The sequence below is a fragment of the Helianthus annuus genome, chromosome 3, assembly GCF_002127325.2.
Source record: "Helianthus annuus cultivar XRQ/B chromosome 3, HanXRQr2.0-SUNRISE, whole genome shotgun sequence".
NCBI classification, from domain to species: domain Eukaryota; kingdom Viridiplantae; phylum Streptophyta; class Magnoliopsida; order Asterales; family Asteraceae; genus Helianthus; species Helianthus annuus.
This window is the reverse complement of record NC_035435.2, coordinates 135751050-135770504: the sequence shown is the minus strand read 5'-3', so window position 1 is coordinate 135770504 and position 19455 is coordinate 135751050. Positions and strand designations below refer to the sequence as shown.

The window sequence follows — 19455 nt, the reverse complement described above, 5'->3', positions numbered from 1 at the left end:
AAAAAAGTCTACGTGAAGATGAAAGGTAAGCAAGCTATCACACACGAGAATTAATTAAGCAAGCACACATACATGTTAATTCTCTTTCTTGATTTTAATGGTTTTTGTTTCTGAGTATTGGGTTGAATGTTTAACGAAAGTTCTTAATCGTCTAGGGTTCGTTCTTTCTTATCATCCTAGAGAGGTGTGCGACCCCTATGCATTGTGTGGCTAAGTGCTTGAAGCACCAACATCTAATAATCCGTATTTATTGAATAAAACCAATCACCTCATTTACTTCATAACACATACACGTAATGACATACAACTTATAACGTTCATGTAATGCATAAACTCGTAACCATTCTCATTCAATTAAACACTTCACACAGCGTACACGTAAATTACATCAAAGCACCATGCATGCAAAGAAACCAGTATAACGAAAGACTCTCGAAGTTGCGGGTTATCACACCCACCATTGTTATTTGTGTTTGCATTATGGTCCCCAACCACTTCTGGGTTTGCATTCAAAGGTGTATCATGTGAATTTCCAGAACTGCCCTCATTATCACAACCACCTTCATTACTGCTCAACTTTGGATTCTTTCCCATGCACACAACCCAGAACCTTCTTTTATCATTCCTAATTATGTACAATTGCCTTTTAGATTCCACTGCATACCATTTCACAAGATCTTTGATTGATTGCCTATCATAAAACTGTTGACCTACATAAAAGGGACAACCATCTGTTGGTTTCTTTTTCCTCCTGCTTCTCCTAATCCTCCTAACGGCCCTCTGCAGTTTTGTTTCATCATCCGGGTCACTCAGACTATCAAAGTTATCTATATCTACTTGAACATCTACCAATTCATCCTCATTTAATTGGTCTTCTTGTATGTTCTCATCTTCACTTATGTCAAAGTCCACAGCAGCCCTAAATTCATCTATGTCATCATCATAGTCTATGACTAAGTTATCCTTATCAACAATGAACTCAGGATCATCTACATCCTCCTCTGTCTGCACCTTCTTGTAAGCTTCACTTTTGGTGGCATTTGCCCTCTTATTGCTGGCATGTTCATTCATACCCTCACTATCCTCTTCACTAACCTCATCATCAGGAATAAACTGAGGGTCTTCAGAATCACTTCCCTCAGAATCACTTCCCTCAGACTGGACCTTACCACTGCTACCATCTCCACTGCCCTCATTATCATCACCACTGCCATCATTATCATCACCACTGCCATCATTATCATCACCACTGCCCTCACTATCACCACCTCCTGGACTACCATCACCACCTCCTGGACTACCAACACCACCTACTGGAATTTCATCACCACCTACTGGATTTTGATCACCACCACAACCTGGTTCCTGTGTTAGATCTCCTAAATCAGGATCATTTTGAGGCTGTTGATCTTGTTCAGGATAGACCACATTTAATGGTTGCTGTGTCAACTCTCCTAAATCCACCCTTTGAACCTTTTCAACATATAACTCTATAACCTTACTCTTTGTTGCATGTTTAATCAACCTACGAATATCATCATCTGAACCTATTGGCCTTAAGCCAAAATCCATATCTTCACCTGGAATCCTAAAATAGTATTTCAAGAGATCCAGATCCTCTTCCATATAACCAAGTTCCATCATCATGAAATTGATGATTACTCGAGAGAAATAGTCCGCATTCACCTTATCAACATATTCGATTATCCCCCCCTCGTATGTTACATCAGGGAACATAGTGAGTTCACCTCCATGGTGAACTTGCAATGTGAACATATCAGGTTCGTGTTCTGAAACGATTATACAACAAACATTAGTCCTAATTTATACATGATGAAGAAACACAATCATTCAAAAAGCAAAAAGTGACGAATGTAAACCTACCATATGCGATTTCAAGGTCGAAATTTGAGTAAACACCTCGAACCCTCCAGTTTGGATCGTTGTCGTCTTCATGATCCATTGTTGTTGATCGTTGATTGTACACCGCTTGTTGAGGGAAAGGGGTTAATTTTGGGGGTGAATTTGGGATTTAGGGTTACGTTGCAGGTTGGGGTTTTATACAGGGGAGGGGGGTTTTGGTGGCAGTTAACTCGTTTTGGTTAATAAAAACATAAAGGGAAAAGAAAAAAATTATAAAAGGACTAAAATACCCTTCATTAAATATACTCACCTAACTGACTTTAACTGGGTTATGAGAATTTGGACTGAAATGACACCTTTCCAGTATGTCAGGGAGGAAAATGGCGTATTTTTGAAATTTGGACTGAAATGGCCAAAGTGACCAAACCACAGGGACTGAAATGGCAGTTAACTCATTATTATATTTTGTTTTTGTTTAAAGTGGTTCTGCTCTTAGTCTTTTTCATTTTATATTGAAGTATTGATATGTTTGATTTGTTTCTTTGCTTTAAGTTTTCTATTTAATTTATTTTATATTTATTAATTTAGAGTTAAATGTTATTTTCGTTTATGTGGTTTGTCCAATTACGTTAGTTCAGACCAAATTTTAAATTTATACCATTTTCGTCACTGACATTCTTGAAACATGCTAGTTCCGTTTCGTCCCTGTGGTTTGTCTAATTATTTGATTTAACCTTAGTTTTTTAAATGGAACTGACATGTTTCAAGAATGTCAGGGACGAAAATGGTACAAATTTGAAATTTGGCCTGAGCTGACACAATTGGACAAACCACGGGGACGAAAATGGCATTTAACTCATTAATTTATAATCGTATATAGATAGTTTTTCTTTGATTTCATATCGTTGGATTACTAAAGAAGTTATCATATTTTTTTTGAACGAAGAATTTTTTATGTTAGGCACCACACTTCTCAAATTGGAGAGCCCCGTTGTCTCACCCCAACTAGGCTATGTTATCTTAACCAAGCCCATGCTGGTTTCAGAGTTTGGCTTGGGCGTTTCCCGGAAAACCATACCGCCGACTGCCACTTGACAGATGTTGTGTCACCACAAGAGTTGAACACTCTCTGGCATAACACACGGTGGGACGAAAACCTGGGTGGGCTCAGAGTAGAACCTGACACCTCTGCAAAAAGACTAGACTCTATCCATCATTGTCTAATCCACCAAAGTAACACAAGTGGAGATTGAATTTTTGTCTCCATTAAAAAACCCAAGTCTCCGTACCACTAGGCCACAAGTGGATTAAGTTATCATATATTTATCTAATTTATTTATCATTTTATTTAACTTAATGCTTATTATTTAATATAATATACGTTATAACTTTGTTAGCATTTTGTTATGTAGAAACTAGGTTAGAATCCCGTGTATTACACGGGTCGAATAAATGTAATTTTATATATTAAATAATAAAAAGTTATATCTTTATAAACCTTGTATATTGTACGGGTTAAATAAATATAATTTTATATATCAAATAATAAAAAAAAGTTATATCTTTAAAACCATATGTATTACACAGATTAAATAAATGTAAGTTTGTATACTAAATAATAAAAACGTCGTATCTTTAAAATACCCGTGTATAATCGGGTTGAATAAATCTACAAAATAATAAAAAATTACATTCTTAAAAACCCCGTATATTACACGTGTTGAATAGATCTAAAAAAGAATCATATCTTTAAAAATCATGTGTATTACACAGATTAAATAAATGTAATTTTGTATATTAAATACTAAAAACGTCGTATCTTTAAAAAACCCGTGTATAGTCGGGTTGAAAAATCTACCAAATAATAAAAAAAAATTATATCCTAAATAAATGTAATTTTGTATATTAAATACTAAAAACGTCGTATCTTTAAAAAACCCATGTATAGACGGGTTAAAAAAATCTACCAAATAATAAAAGAATTATATCCTTAAAAACCCCGCATTTTGCACGAGTTGAATAAATATAATTTTGTATACCAAATAATAAAAAATTTATATTTTTAATAAATTAGGATAACATTTAGTATTAATTTATTATTTATATATTTAATATAAGATAAGTAGATAAGAGAGATATTTGTTTCAAAAATATATTAAATTAACAATTTAGATTTGAGGATAATATTTTATTAAAGTATGATAAGATTTAATATTAATTTAGTTAATATAAGATAAATATAGATTTGAGGATACCTTCAATGAATGACACATGTTCAAAAATTGTTTATTTTATTATAGTAGTTAGATTAGATTAGATTAGATATGTTAAATCATAATCTTCTTACTACTATAAGAGTGCTCGGGGCACCGTCGGGGACTCCATTCGGGGACCGACTTTGCCGATTAGGGGGGTGCTGCCAACCATTCGGGGAGGGAAATCGGGGACCACATTCGGTGGTTGTTCAACGCGAGCGGGGAGGGAGAGAGATGGTGGGCCCCATTTTTCCAACCAATCAAACCATTTTGTTTTTTTTTTTGAATAAAAAAACAAGGGTAGTTAAGAGGGGAGTGGCGCCATCAAATTGGGGTGTTAGGGGAGTTTAAGAGGGGAGTTGACGTGGCACACGAGGATTGGTTTGGCGTAAGAGAGAGGACTCACCTATTAGGTGAGCACCCCTTACACCCTAATAAAAGAAACCTGTTTTTGGGCAGATGTCACTCAATCAGGCCACCTTAGCTTCTTCCCCCGCTTAGGTGCTGCTTGTTTTTTCCCAAAAGCTCTTCCTGGTCTCTTTTGTCTGCGCCGCGCAGACGCGCGCATACCTTTTTGTCTTGCAGAGTGTTTGTTTTCTTGAAGTGCTTTTATAAAAAAGGGTCTTCGAGACCACTTCCTCAAGCAGATGTGGACTAGTGTCTGCAAAGGTCTTCTAACCTCTACCTTTCTCTCTGCTCTTTTAAAAGAGATGACCCTAGCATCCATTTAGCCAGACACCTCCTTCGATCTCCACCTCTATCCAGCCGACACCTCCATCGTTCTCCATCTCCACCTCCGTCGAAGCCCTCACCTCCATCGATGTCCATCTCCACTTCCGTCGAAGCCACCACACATCGATCTCCACCTCCATCCAGCCGACACCTGCCATCTTCTCCTTCTTCAGCGAACCTCCACCTTCTCCAGCCGCATCTCCACCTCCGCCGCCGCCCACGTCGAGCTCCACCTCCTCCGTCGGCCCCCACGTCGACCTCCACCTCCTCCGTACAACCGTCGAAGGCAACGTACCACCGTCGATTAGGTCTGGTCTCAGGTTTGCTCTGGTCTCAGGTTAGTGTTTTGGTGGATTTGATTGTTGAATTGTTCGATTAGTGGGGGTGGGTGGTTTAGAGAGAGAAAGTTAAAGGGTAGGTGGTGGTGGAAGGATGTCGGCAGTGGGGGTGGGACGGTGGTGGTGGACGGATGTCGGAAGTGGGGGTGGGACGGTGGTGGTGGACTGATTTGGGTGGGGATGAAGGCAGAGAGAAGAGAGGAGTGTACAGTGGTGGTGGACTGATTTGGTGGGGATGAAGTGGTTTTTGTAGAATAAAAAAACAAACACTCTTCTCCTTGCAGACTGCAGACGTTTGGTCCACCTCTTCTCCTGCAGATGTCAGCAGATGTGGTCCGCAGACTGCAGACCTTTTCCTGCAGAAAAAAACAAACAGCACCTTAATGCCCTCGTTATAATATGGGTCAACACCCGGGGCTCATCTAATCCTAAATATCCGACCCAAATACTCCAATAGATGATGCGTACAACTGAACGAACTTATTCCCTTGCATTTCCCCTATTCCAATTAAAACCCTAATCTCGAACCGTAACATGAACACGGGAAATCAATGCATCTTCTGTTGATCATCTCTATCTCCAATCTTCTTCCCTGCTACGCTATCAAGGTGTGTTTATTGTTGAGATTCTTGACTTAAAAGAAAAACCCTAACCAAAAGAATGGTAACCATTAATTTGTTCACCGATTAAGGTTTTTCATCTTCAGTGACTTTATTTGTAGATTCAATGATGTTTGTTTTTATTTTTCATTCAGATTACTTTTCTCTGAATCGTATTTTGGGATTTGTATGAGATGATGATAATAGCGATTTGATGATTACGATGACGGTTCTGACGTAATCGCAAATGAAGACGAGCAGTTGGATTTTGAATCAATATTCTATTCATTCAGAGATTAATCGCGTGGTGACTATTCGGAGGTAAATTTAGTGAGTTTGCTATTCATGTTTTTGGTTGTGTTATAAGTGTTTTCGAGTTTTTTGTTACAACATCTGCTTCCCTGTCGTTAATTACCTTATTTGTCAAGTGTCACTGACAAACTCTTGGGTTCGTTATTGGTGGTGTAGCTCAAAGAGGGGAAGCCTAGCAAATTGTAAAGGGGTAAACTTCTTAGTAGCTACCCTGGCTGAGTTCTTGATCATCTACAGAACACTAAAGGATTTATCTTTATGAACCTCAAGGTAGGTATACTGCAATGTAATCCAAATAGTTGGTGAAACCAGAGTATGACATAATCATGTCGAAAGCTCATCCAAACCGAACAATTTTATGATTTAGGTCATCTGTTTACCACTCAAATTAGCACACAATATTCGTGACTTTTGCATGGTGGTAGATTGGTCCCCAATTAAAAGAGAAATAGATGTTTTTTAGCTCAGGTTGTATGACTGCTCTTTGTTCAACGCACTTGATTTTTTTTAAGAAGGGATCATTGTTTAATACTTTTGAAAAAAATGGGTCTGTGTTTCTTCAATGTAGTTGAAAATAACCATTTTGATTTTTTGGTCCAGGGAGTAGTTCATACCATAGTTATCAAAAGCGTGCGCTTTTGGCGCCTAGGCGTTTTTTCTGGGCGATTCCCAGTAATTGCGCCTTTGATTCCTAGCTAATTATAGCGCAGCCTAAATCCTATGGGGGCTACTAAATGTACCCCCTCTTGTTACTTTTTATACCCCCTTTCCATACAATTACATTTAAACTTGTCATATTTACCCCCTAAAAAAGTCGTATTTTTTTAAAAGTATTCTTTTTTGTTACAAAACAAATTCAAAGGTGTAAAAATATATTATAAACGGTTTTTTTTAAACTGTTTATTTTATTATGTTTATTTAAAAAAACCATATTTGTTTAAAAAATTTTCAGATATTTTTTACACTTTCTCAAATAGTATTTTGATTATGTTTTCTTTTATTGAACATCTTTACAAATTACTAATAACGTTTTTCATATAAAAACAAAAATAAAAAAGTTTTGAATTTTATTTTTGAAAAAGTCTACATTATATTTTTTTCCTCGTCTAGTTTATATTTTAAATGTCTTATATTTATTATTCTTAATATTTAAAAATGTTTTTTTTAATTTTGGAACGACTTGAAGTGGGTATCCGATGCGTGGTCGAAAACCGATGATTATTCGTAATTAAGTTTATGCTTTTACGTGATTTTTGGTTTCGAATGACCTACTTTTGATTACAAAAAAATCCACCTATATTTTTGAAATCAATCAGTTTAATATATTTTTTAAATGAAGAAGAGAAAAACATTTGTGAATCAACCCTGTCCATTTGTTTTGCTTTAGAAAAGTGTTTCACTTCGATCCAAGTCTTAAACTGGTTTTAACTTATTTATAACATACTCTTTACACTAATTAAATTTGAATTTATATAGATTGTGAATTTATAGTTTGATAAAATAATTATAGTACCTATTGTTTATTTGTTCACTTACATAGATGGTTTGAATGATTAATATGTGCTAGGGCTGTAAACTCTATATTAAAAGATTTTTTTACTTTTTTGATAAATAAAAATTGTTAATTATTTTATAAACACGTCTAAAGTATTAAAAAATATAAAAGTAAGACCTTTACAATACAAACTAGACGAGGAAAAAACATAATATAGGCTTTTTTCAAAAAGAAAGTTCAAAACTTTTTTTATTATTTTTATAAGAAAAAATGTTATTATTTATTTGTAGAGGTGTTCAATAAAAAAACATAATTAAAATACTATTTGAGAAAGTGTCTTTAAAATTTAAAAAAAAAATATGATTTAAATAAAAATTAAAAAATAAATATTTAAAAAACGCCAGTAATCTTTTTTTTTACACTTTTGAATTTGTTTTGTAACAAAAAGAATATTTTTTATAATAATGATTTGTATAGGGGGTAAATAGTAAAAGTTTTAATGTGATTTTATGAAGAGGGGGTATAAAAAGTAAGAAGAGGGGGGTACATTTAGCCTACCCCAATCCTATTGATATTTAATATTTTTCTTTATTAAGTTGTAATATCCCCTTTTTCTGCAGTATTTATAGGGATTTTACTAACAAATGATATCACTAAAGATCAAAATCTCGTTTAGTAATATTCAGTTTGTATTAATTTGTAAATTCCACTTTTTCTGCAGTATTTATAGGGCTTTACTGGAGTATTTTTTTGCTTACTCTTTATTACTTTAATGAACTATTTGTTTTCGAATATTAACATGTTGGTTTTGAGTATTTTGTTATCTGAGACTTTTTTAAATGGAGTATGAACATTTTTGTTTTGGTTTTGAGTACTTTATTGCTTTAATGAACTTTTTTTTTTATTTTATTTAAGTGCGTTTTTTTTTTCTCAGGCCCACGCTTTTTTTGCGCCTATCGCCTAGGCCCTAAGCGGAGCCTAAGCGCCTTGAGTGCGCTTCACGCCTTTGATAACTATGGTTCATACAGAAGTTAAATCTGGAACTTTTCTTTTCCCACATAAGATCTCTAAGGGTTAACACATAAATTTCAACCTGTAAGTAATGCTTTACTTTTATTTGTAAACTAAGCTTGATCTAACTCATTGTATACTTCATTGTTGTTACTGACTGTTTGTTATTGTTATTAGACTTCATTTACAAGCATAATTAGACTACACATGTTCAACAATGAGGGCATCAAATATTGTTTTTTCCTGCTTTATTGCCCGATAACCTGAATTTGTAACACGCTGATCAATGGGCTAAATTAAAGCGACCCGGTTATCCATCAAGTCATTCTTGCGTTTACAATTCACTCATTCCTTTCCTTCCCAATACGAAACCTTATACTGGCGACTTGATAAACAATTCACACCAACCGATCGATCTGTGTTTAAAAAAGCACGCTTAAAGCGAGCTTTAAGTGTGAAGCGCTGGAAACATCGCTTGTTTTGGTCTGAAGCGTTACATTACGTGAAGCGCTGTGAAGCGAGCTTTAAGCGCGAAGCGATGATGGTTTGAAGCGACGCTTCAGCCCAATCAGGTCACATTTGGGCCATTTTTTAAGCCCAACAGTCTTTAAATAGGGTTAAATGAGGCCTGTTTCTTTACCCTAAGTGTGTTTCGACTTTAATTTACGTGTTAACTATGTTTTTTATGTGTTAAGTGTGTTTTTTAATCATGTTTTTGTGTTTGTTATTGATTAACAAGTAGAATAGGTCATATTGATGTGTACAATATATATATATATTTTAATTTTGACCGCTTCATATACGTGAAGCTCTCGCTTCGCGCTTGAAGCTTCGCTTAAAGCTTTTGGAACCAAAACGCTTCGGAGCGCTTCGCGCTTTTTTAAACTAAGCGATCGATCATGAATGGACTTGAATCATGTCCGATTGACTCAGAGTTTTGATGGAAATGACGATTCGAAGAAGAAATTTTCAGTCGGTAACGATGGTACATGGAAGGAGGAAGGTGTTATTCTCAGATTTTGTTGGTCTAAGTCAATCAAAGGTCAGTGATACAGATTACAACTAATCTATATATCTCTATTAGGTTATTTATGTTAGTTAATTAGGGTTTTTTTTTGTTTAATTATGTTTTCGAACAATATTACAGGTTCTTTATATGGCTGATTGAAAATTTGTTTCTTGAAGTTCTTGGTTGATTTGGGAGGAGATTCTTGGTCGAATCAAGCAGGTGGGTTTCAATTCTGTTCTTGATTTTAAATCTTTAACTTATCATACCGGTTACAGTAAGGGGATTATTTTTACCATTAGTTGGTTTTGATTTATAATGAAATACATATATTGCTGACACATAATATGTTTTTGCAAGTTCTTTTAATGTCCTTTGTGATTTGTATATATGTTTTCTATAGATTGTGATTGATTGAGTGAAACAACTTATTTGTATACGAGGGTACATAAATAAGATGGTTGAAGATGCGTATGCAGTCGGTCATATATACTTTTGGTTCATATCAGCTTGGGTAAGTCTGTAAAGATTAGTAAATAATCGGTGAGGACTTCAGTCATTAATTATTGGTTGTGTAATCTCTAATTTCGGGTGGTAGGTTCATGGTCCTGGGCAGATATTGACACCTTATGTGTGCAGCCTTCTTATGTGATCGAGATGTATAGATATGAACCCAAGTTTTATTTAAATGACAATGGTCTTAGTTTGTTACTTCTAATAACCTTTGGATCCATAAGTTCTGCAAGAACCGGTTTGAATCTGCATTCAGAAAATTCCCACTATAGGTTAGAAATCTTTAACCTTACAAGTTAAAACCCAAGTGAAATGACAAAACTACCCTTTATGTTTTAACATTATTAAGCTTGATTACAGGATGCAATGATTAAGGATACACTGGAAAGAGCAACGGAGCCGCAATTGAATTTGAAAGAGTATTTGAAGGATGCGTATACGCACCCGGTTTTTAAAGGGGGAGAAGTTGAATTGATGGATATTGATGAAGAAGTTGATGAGTGTCATGTAGTTGCTACAAAGAGGAGTTCGCGCAAGGGAGGTCAAGCGGGAATTAGCGATGGTTGTCCTAAAGATAGGACTGGCATTTATGCTGTGTAAAGATAGAAAAACTGGACCATTTTTTTTTGTATAAACATTACTATTGAATGTTATATACACAGTTTATTTAATTTAAGGTTTAGGTTCGGGCAATAAAATATCAGGTTTAGAACTAAATACAATAAAAACCGTCTTGAGTGTTTCGGGCCATGGTACAAAAGGTCATAAACCGAAAAGCTATCAAGATGGCTAAATGGGTAAGTATAGCTTGCAAACATTGCGTGTCACATTTATGCTCGTATAAAATACAATATACCACTTCATTTTGCCGCCTTTCGAAAACACATTTTTCTTTGGTTTAAATAACTTGATGCACATGCGTAGAAATGAAAAGCAGCGTTTATATACAGAACTGATTTTAAGTATAGAACGGCAAGAGCAAATAAAGCATTTGTATTTAGTGTTTGACTAATACAGTGAAAGTTAGTAAGAGAGTGGGTTCAACCCAAGTTCTGTGGAGTCGCATGGAGCAATTGGTGCCATGCTGTTATATTTCTAGCTGTACTAATGGGCTACTTGAAGGCCTTGTATTATTTTTAATTGTTTGGTGGGCTTCATGAGTAGCTTGCTTGGGGCCTAGTGGGGGGTTTTAATATAATTATTATTGGGTATTCATGTTTATGTTAGAAACCCTTTGTATTTTATGTTTCGCTAGATTGATTTTGATATATTTATGCAAAAAGGAGCTTTAAAGAGAGTGAAAAAATATGAATCATGTGTTTGTGTTCAAATGTAATCTTTGATACTATGATAATATGAGTGACTTGGAGACAAAGTTTATGTAAGGCAGAGGATGGATAAATACTATCAAGATACATCTGGTTATCTCCATTTTTATTATAAATGTATTTTTACTATCTTATGCCTTAATTTACTAAATAAATATTTGAAAGTTCATGAATTATAACTGTAACTTTTCTTATTGTTACATGTATCATAATAGTGAGAAGTAGTTATAGTAGATAAACAAATGTGTCCTTTTTTCCCCTCTATAATGATTGTTTATTTTGTAAACATACAGTACATTGACATTGTGCGACATTTGTATCATATATACTTTACATATAATTTTTTTATTTAATCCGTGTAACACACGGGTCAATAACCTAGTAAAACTAATAAAAGGAGGTTTAGAAAAATTTAAATCATTAAAAAATAAGTTTTTTGTGACCCTACCTTAGGTAAACCAAGGCTATTTGATTAATATTCGAGAGAAGCAAGAAGATAGTAATTAGCGAAAATTGCCCTTAGCAACAAATTCTTAAAGTTGAAATTAAGATGGCAAAAAGATTAAATCAAGAGGTTTCCCATTTACAAGTTATAAAACCTTGAATATGACAAATTTATTAGGTATTTGTTTACCTTTATTTATTATCGTTTTTTTATTATTGTATAATTGTATCGCAAAAAATACTTTTTTTTTGGATACCCCTGATTTTTTAGGCTAGCTCCGCCACTGCAAATCACTATAACCTTTATTTTTTACTTAATATTTTTGTCATAAAATTATAAAATGGGAGGGCCGTGGTAATGGTGGTTTAATCCATTGAAACCACCATCAATCAAGAAGGGAAGTGGTGTACTATTTAATTAATGGTCCTATGTGGAATAATGTGGAAACATCAAGTCATCAACCGCTTTGGTCCATGACATTATAGTCTAATGGCATCTTGAGGGTGAGATAAGGTTTATGAACCATTTCTCATTTGTGTTCGATTCACACAAGGGTTTTTTTAGATTTATTGGATTTTCTTCTGAATTGGTGTATAAGCATTATACTCTAGTGAAGATGGGTATGATCGGATGATTTCGCTGATAACATGATGATACTACAGTGGTCTGTCAGTGATCCAAAATTTCCGTTCGAAAAAGAAAGGAAAGATGGTTCGGTGATCGGTCAATTGAAGTTAACTAAGCTAATAGATCAAATTGTGTTTTGGCCAAATAAAAACTAACATGCCTACTGATGCATAAACAAGAAGTCGGCAGTTTCCCCATCTATAATTTATCAAATATTCTTTGATATGGTTTCACTATTCCTTTTTTTTAGTGTTTTTGAAATTTTTTTTTTTAATTTTGTTTAATAGGGGTCTTTATCCTACACCCTTCAGCCTTAAAGCAATGTGTACAAACTTGACATATAAATATATATGTTTTCTTTCCTTAGACTGTTACTAAAAGTAAAAAATTTTCCTTAAGAGTATTAATATAAGTAACAAATAACCTTTATGGTTTACTCTTTATCTATATGTACAAGTCTTAAAGCAATGTGTATAAACTTCTATTGCATAATCATATTTGTGTTTTCTTGCCTTATACTATTACGAATATTAAAAAAGTTTCACATAGAGTATTAGTATAAATAACAAATAACCCATATGATTACATTTAATTTTAATAAACCCTATACCTTCTAAATTTATTTAATTTTAATAAACCCTATACCTTCTAAATTTATTTAACTATTATTACTGTTATTATTATTATTATTATTATTATTATTATTATTATTATTATTATTATTATTATTATTATTATTATTTACCATATTATATAAATTCAAACCCGATTGAGTTGCGAGTTAACACGCCACAAATTTTCGTTTGGTTTAACGGTACTTCCGAAACACGCTTCACCTTTTTACATTAGATTTTGGATATCACCAACGTATTTGCTATAATGTGTGCGTTTACGTTGAAGATTTTTTTAAATAAACTCTTGAATTAACACGTGAATTTGTATTTGTTTTTAACGGATCCGCCGCAACGTGAGAGTCGTGAAATACTAGTTGATATATCATTTAAGAAATATCTATAACAAAACTTCTTTAACATATAATGTATTATTTTATAAGGGTGGAGATACAATAGGAAGTTTATTTTGCTAGGAAGGATAGGAAGTGATCTTGACCATCCATTAACTTAATCAAGGGCTAAGATTAAATCAGGGAAATTGAAAGTAAGAAAAGAGGCGCGTGAGTTTGTTCAAGGGCATTCTAGTCAATCCAAGCCAATAGTTTCTCTCTCCTCCAATTCCCCCCCATTTTTTAAACGTTAATAACTCTTTCATACGACATTATTTTTTTATAAAAATTGCACCAAAAAAACGAACGTTTTTTATCTTTAAAACGAGTATACTATTGCTATATTTAAAAAAAATTTTAAACCCAGTTGCGTAAAACGCAATAGAAAAACCACGTAAAACGCAATGAAAAAAAAACCTAAAAAATGACATTTTTCTAAAACGCAATGCACAAAAAACACAAAGAAATGACTTATTTGTAAAACGCAATGGCCAGAAAACACATAGAAATGTCTTATTTGTAAAACGCAATGGCCAGAAAACACATAAAAATGTGTTTTACCTAAAACGCAATGCACCAAAAATACAAAGAAATGACTTATTTGTAAAACGCAATGGCCAGAATACACTTAAAATGTCTGTTTTCTAAAACGCAATGGACTGAAAACACATAAAAAAGTGTTTTACCTAAAACGCAATGCACCAAAAACACAAAGAAATGTCTTATATGTAAAACGCAATGGCCAAGAAACACTTAAAAATGACTCATTCTAAAACGCAATGGACTGAAAACACCTAAAAAATGTGTTTTACCTAAAACGCAATGACTAAAAACACTTAAAAATGTGTTTTTTTTCTAAAACGCAATACCCAGAAACCACATAAAACTCTCTTATTTCTAAAACGCAATGGACACATAAAACTGCCTGTCACTGTGAACTGTCTGAATTGTCTACGAATTACTGTCTTCGAAATGAGCCAATTTCTGGAAAATTAATTTTTAGTACAACAATTTAACCCGTGCAGCTCAACCCCAGCCAGGGGCTCTGCCCCTTGGATCCCGCCAGGGGCTGCCGCCCCTGGGACCCCGCTGCCCCCGGACCCCCGCAAAGATCGTAAAACGCAATGACTAAATCAAAAACCCAAATCATGAAAATGAAATTAAAGAATTTCTTACATGGATTGAAGCCGATTTTTCATCAATTGACGAAATTTGAATGATAGAAACACTTATCAACGCTCGAATCGAACGAATCGAGTGATTATCTCCAAAATCACCGGAAAAACGAGATTTTTTTATGAAATTAAACTGGGTTTTCTTCAAAAAAAGCTGAAGAACACGTTGATCGGGTTCTGAATCATTGATTGGTGATGAAAATCGCACTATAATGTAGTGATTATTGAGATAGAAAGTGAAGAAATAGTTGAAGATGGTGGGTTTTGAAAATTGTGGGTTTTTGAATTTACTGGGTTTTGAAAAAGGAAGAAGAATGAGTTGGATTGACTAAAATACCCTTTCTCTTTATTTTAAAATTTGCCACATGTCATAATCCTATGGCTTCCTATCCTTCCTAGCGAAAATTAACTTTCTATTTGATCTTTTCCCTATTTTATAAAAGAAAAATTAAAGCTTGGTTTTATGACAAAACTTTTCAGTTAGTTACTTATACAACTTTTTTTTTAAAGGCACTTAATAAAAGATAACTTTTTTTCTGGGGGACTATTCACCTGATGTTGAAACAATGGACCGTGTCCGACGGTCCGCCAGCACAAAGAAAAGGATGGTGAAGTTTTTAAATTTGCACGCGATCATATATAATAGAACGTTATCTTCGTGTGCATTCATATTATATTCTTTTTATAAATAAATTTATATATGTATTCTTATAATAATTAAACAAATAACCATATTATTGAACCACTTCTGATGTTAACAAACATACATCTTTTCTTATTTTAATATAACAAAGAGTATTCGTTGTCACGCGTTGCGCGACCTTGTAATCGTTGTCTTGATTGGACAGGTCCGATTAATTACGGTACGACTGCATATAAGACTATCTTTAACGCATCCGAAATCAGGTCATCCGAGCCACGTCGGAGTCGCCCGAAGTCGGGCGTTGCGTTGGAGCCGGCCGCCTGAAGATGTCCGAAGGTGAGGCGTCCAAACTTAAGGGCTTGGGTTGCCTCGGTTGTTGAGCCATTTCGTTTTCTTTTTCTATATTTCCAACGAAAATCTTTCAGTTTATATATGAACTTTTAATGGAGAAAATACTAAATATTTTTCAGCTGTGAAGACATGGAATTATGGAAAGCTTTATTGGTGAAAATTGCGAGGAAGATGAAGTGTAAAAGTCAACAAAGAGATAAACCTTTAATTTTAGTATTAAAAATTTCAAATTCACCCCCTTTAATTGCAGTAAACTAAATTTTAAACCTTTAGGTTTGATTTAAGTTAAACAAAAAACATTTTAAATAAATAACAAATTCTGAAAAATCCCATTAAAAAGCAAATTCTGAAAAATCCGATTAAAAAAACCAATATATTGCATGTATCCTGCAGTTCAGATGTATTAATAGTTTTTAAATCTAGTTACTATTTTATTTTAGATATCACCTATTTACTTGTATGAACTATTTAATTATTTAAATACATTTTAATAATTTAAGTAATTGAATTTAAAGAAAAAATGGGTGATAATGTGGAAAATGTAAGGATGTTTGTATGATTGGAGGTGAAGTTGGGTGATTTAAGGATTTGTAAGGATTTTTAAGGATTTGTAAGGATTTATAAGGATATGACGTGGCGTCTGATTAGACAGCTAAGGGCGCCTAAGGGCGCCCTTAGCATTGGAGATAGTCTAAGTGCAGGCGACAATGGGCTTGGATTTAAACAAAAGAGACCTCTTTAGCAATTCAAGCTTTAGACTGCTATTCCACCTTTGTTTGTTTTTTTGTGTACAAAAGGAATGCCTTCAACTAGGGGTGTGCATGGGTCGGTTTGGTTCCGTTTGGACCAAAAACTATAACCATAACTACGATGTCGGTTATTGGATAACCATAACCATAACCGATCAGTTATGGTGGTTATGGTTATTCGGTTTTGATGGTTATAGCAGGTCGGTTATGGGTGGTTAACCGTGTATTTAGCTTAGCTAAAAATAGTTTAATTTTTTTAACATGGAATAAATTGTTATTGCATATTTGTATATATTAGTATATTACATAGTATTAAAAAATACATATAATCTATAATATTAATACCAATTATTATCGAATATTCAAATAAGGGATATAATACATTCCATAAACTCAAATAAACATTCAACCAAAGCCACAAAATGATATGAAAAACCAACAAGTACTAAAAATCTCCAGTCAAAAATATCAAATATTAAAAATAAGGTGAAAAGTCCTAAATCTTACAAAGATTTATTACATGTCGGTTCGGTTCGGTTATGGTGGGTATGGAAAAAATGATAACCATAACCGACCCGCACATTCGGTTTTCAAAAAAACCATTAACCGACCTACCGGTTTTTTATTTGGTTCGGTTTTATCGGTTAATTCGGTTATGGTTCAGTTAATTCGGTTTTTTGCACACCCCTACCTTCAACGATTCATGTTTTATGCCACCTTTACCTTCCCTTTTGGTGGTTGCTGAGAATCTACAGTTACACACATGATTGTTGTCAAAAAAAAAAAAAAATTATGGTGTATTGGAGGCAAAGTTTTGTTTGTGTTTTGTACTTACCAGGAAACTGTTCTGGATCTATTACCTAGGTGGTAACTTGTTCTGCAAGACTTCTGAACATTTTTCATTTGAGGTCAGTGATGGATTCGGGATTTTTTTTACAATGGGGTTCATTTTTTCGGTGTTCAAAATTTTCATAACAAAATGTTTAAATTTTCGGGTCGGTCCTCGTTCCGATCGGGTCAGAGCAAGGTTTGAACTAGATTTAAAAAAAAAAAACCAGAAAAGACGGGCTATACAAGGATTGAACCATGACATCTTGTTGGTAAAAAGGAGGGTTTACCACTACATTAGCTTTCCTTTTCTTTTTACGGTGTCCACCTAATTGTATTTATGGGGTCCTTATAAAATTTAATATACCGGATCTACTAATTTTTTAAAAAACATTGGGGTCCGGGTACCCCGACCCGTTCAATGTGGGTTTGCCCCTGTTTGAGGTTACAGTAGATAAATCCTCTAACCTTCGTTTGTTAGATAGTAAGTCCTTTAAGAATGTGACGTATTTGGGCATCTAAGTCAATGCTTCCATGAAAGAAAGATTGATATGCAACTTTGTGAACGTCGTCAGAAACTTACCATACTCTTACTCAAACTTGTCTTTCAACTGGCGCTTTGGAATTGGAAGATTAGGTTTTGGCTCTTGTACCTTCTCTTTCTTTCTTAGTTCGTTTAGCTGCTGAATTGTAAGACGTTCTGTATTAGTAGAGATTGGAGTGTCCATTTTAACTTCTTGAACAAATTCTTCAGTAGGAGGGCTTTCCCTAGTGACATTACCACTTATAAGGGTAATAGATTTGATTTGAGCATTCTGCTTCTCTGCCTCTTCCGATGCTAACTATGTCAACACCTTCTCTATATTTTGAATTGTAGTCCGGTGTCCTGCCAGCTCTTGATCTTGCTTATTCATTCTCTCCCCATTCTCTTGCATGTATTCCATGAGCATCTCCCGCAAACTTGGTTGTCTCGCTCTAGGCTGGAATCTGTTGTTTTGTGAATAGCCTGTTGAGAATGAGTTCCTGTTATCTCTCCATCTGACCCTAGGTTTTCCTTTATCAAAAGTGAATGGATAGCTAAATTGGTCACCTACAAAGACAACTTCCTCTTCTTGTGTAGCAATAGGATAGTTCTTGGACAGTCCTTAGTTGAATGAGAGCCTCCAAAAGTACTGCACATTTCCTATTTAGTCACAAACCTCTCAATTTGGGTAGTTAGTTCTTCAACTTGGATTGCAAGCTTAGAATTTATATCTGCACTACAAACATCAGCCATCCTTGAAGATCTGGAATATCTCCTAGATGGGTAGTCATTTGCTGAGATCTTTTCAATGAGAGTGCGAGCTGCAGTAGGAATTAAGTCAGAGTAAACACCTCGAGCTATTGTATCTAGGTTTTGCTCAGATGGTGTATAAAGACCATTGTAGAATGTGTTCATGATCATCCACGGCTTCATACCATGATGAGGGCAATTCCTTTGAAGCTCCTTAAACCTATCCCATGTGTCTGAGAAACTTTCATCATCTTTTTGCTTAAAACTGTATATATTTCTACATAAGCGATTTGTTTTAGAGGGAGAAAAGAACTTAAGTAGATTTTTTTCAGCCATTTCTGTTCAAGTAGTGACAGAACCAGGGGCTAAAGAGTCAAGCCATAAGCGGGCTTTGTCTACTAGTGAGAATGGAAAAGGACGAAGTCTCACTACATGTCACGGCTCCCCGACCCACCCTGGACGGAGTCGGGGGACCGCGAGACAGTTCCCGTGGTATTTAATTAATGCGGCAGCGGAAGTCTTTTATAACAGGATCTTTTATCCGTGAACTATGCTCGTTTAATATATTACACAAAGTTTAAGGGATAAATCCCATAATTTACAATAAGTGGATTTCACATAGAAATCTTTATTTTTCAAAACATGTTTTATTCATTTATTTACACTGAGCCACTTCTCTGAGCTTGATAGTGCTTTACTGCACTTTTCCTGGATCACACAGATCACCTGAAACATGTTTGAAAAAGGTTTTGTCAGCAGGGAAATACTGAGTGAATCATTCTGTTTTCTAAAACGACCCGTTAGTTATAATTTACAGTATTAAGAGCGATTACAATGTTTCTATCAACCAATTATCAAGAATGGGTATTTGTCACTCGATTCATTTCTGTGACTGTGGTCATACCACTA

General features: G+C 34.5%; 1 long non-coding RNA gene and 1 other non-coding gene across 5 annotated transcripts; both read left to right on the top strand.

Moving 5' to 3' along the window:
* Window positions 1-5643: 5643 nt before the first annotated feature.
* LOC110927992 lies at window positions 5644-10800 on the top strand. Of its 4 annotated transcripts, none has more exons than XR_002586057.2 (9): window positions 5644-5796; window positions 5943-6108; window positions 6256-6369; window positions 8529-8689; window positions 8783-9647; window positions 9753-9833; window positions 10055-10125; window positions 10210-10396; window positions 10485-10800. It is a non-coding gene; the product is annotated as an uncharacterized LOC110927992 (long non-coding RNA). The 4 variants fall into 4 exon arrangements; XR_004889896.1 differs by having other exon boundaries at window positions 10015-10125; XR_004889897.1 differs by having other exon boundaries at window positions 5644-5851; window positions 10015-10125.
* Window positions 10801-18727: 7927 nt separating this feature from the next.
* LOC118490807 lies at window positions 18728-18835 on the top strand. Its single transcript, XR_004890032.1, has one exon. It is a non-coding gene; the product is annotated as a small nucleolar RNA R71 (small nucleolar RNA).
* Window positions 18836-19455: the final 620 nt, after the last annotated feature.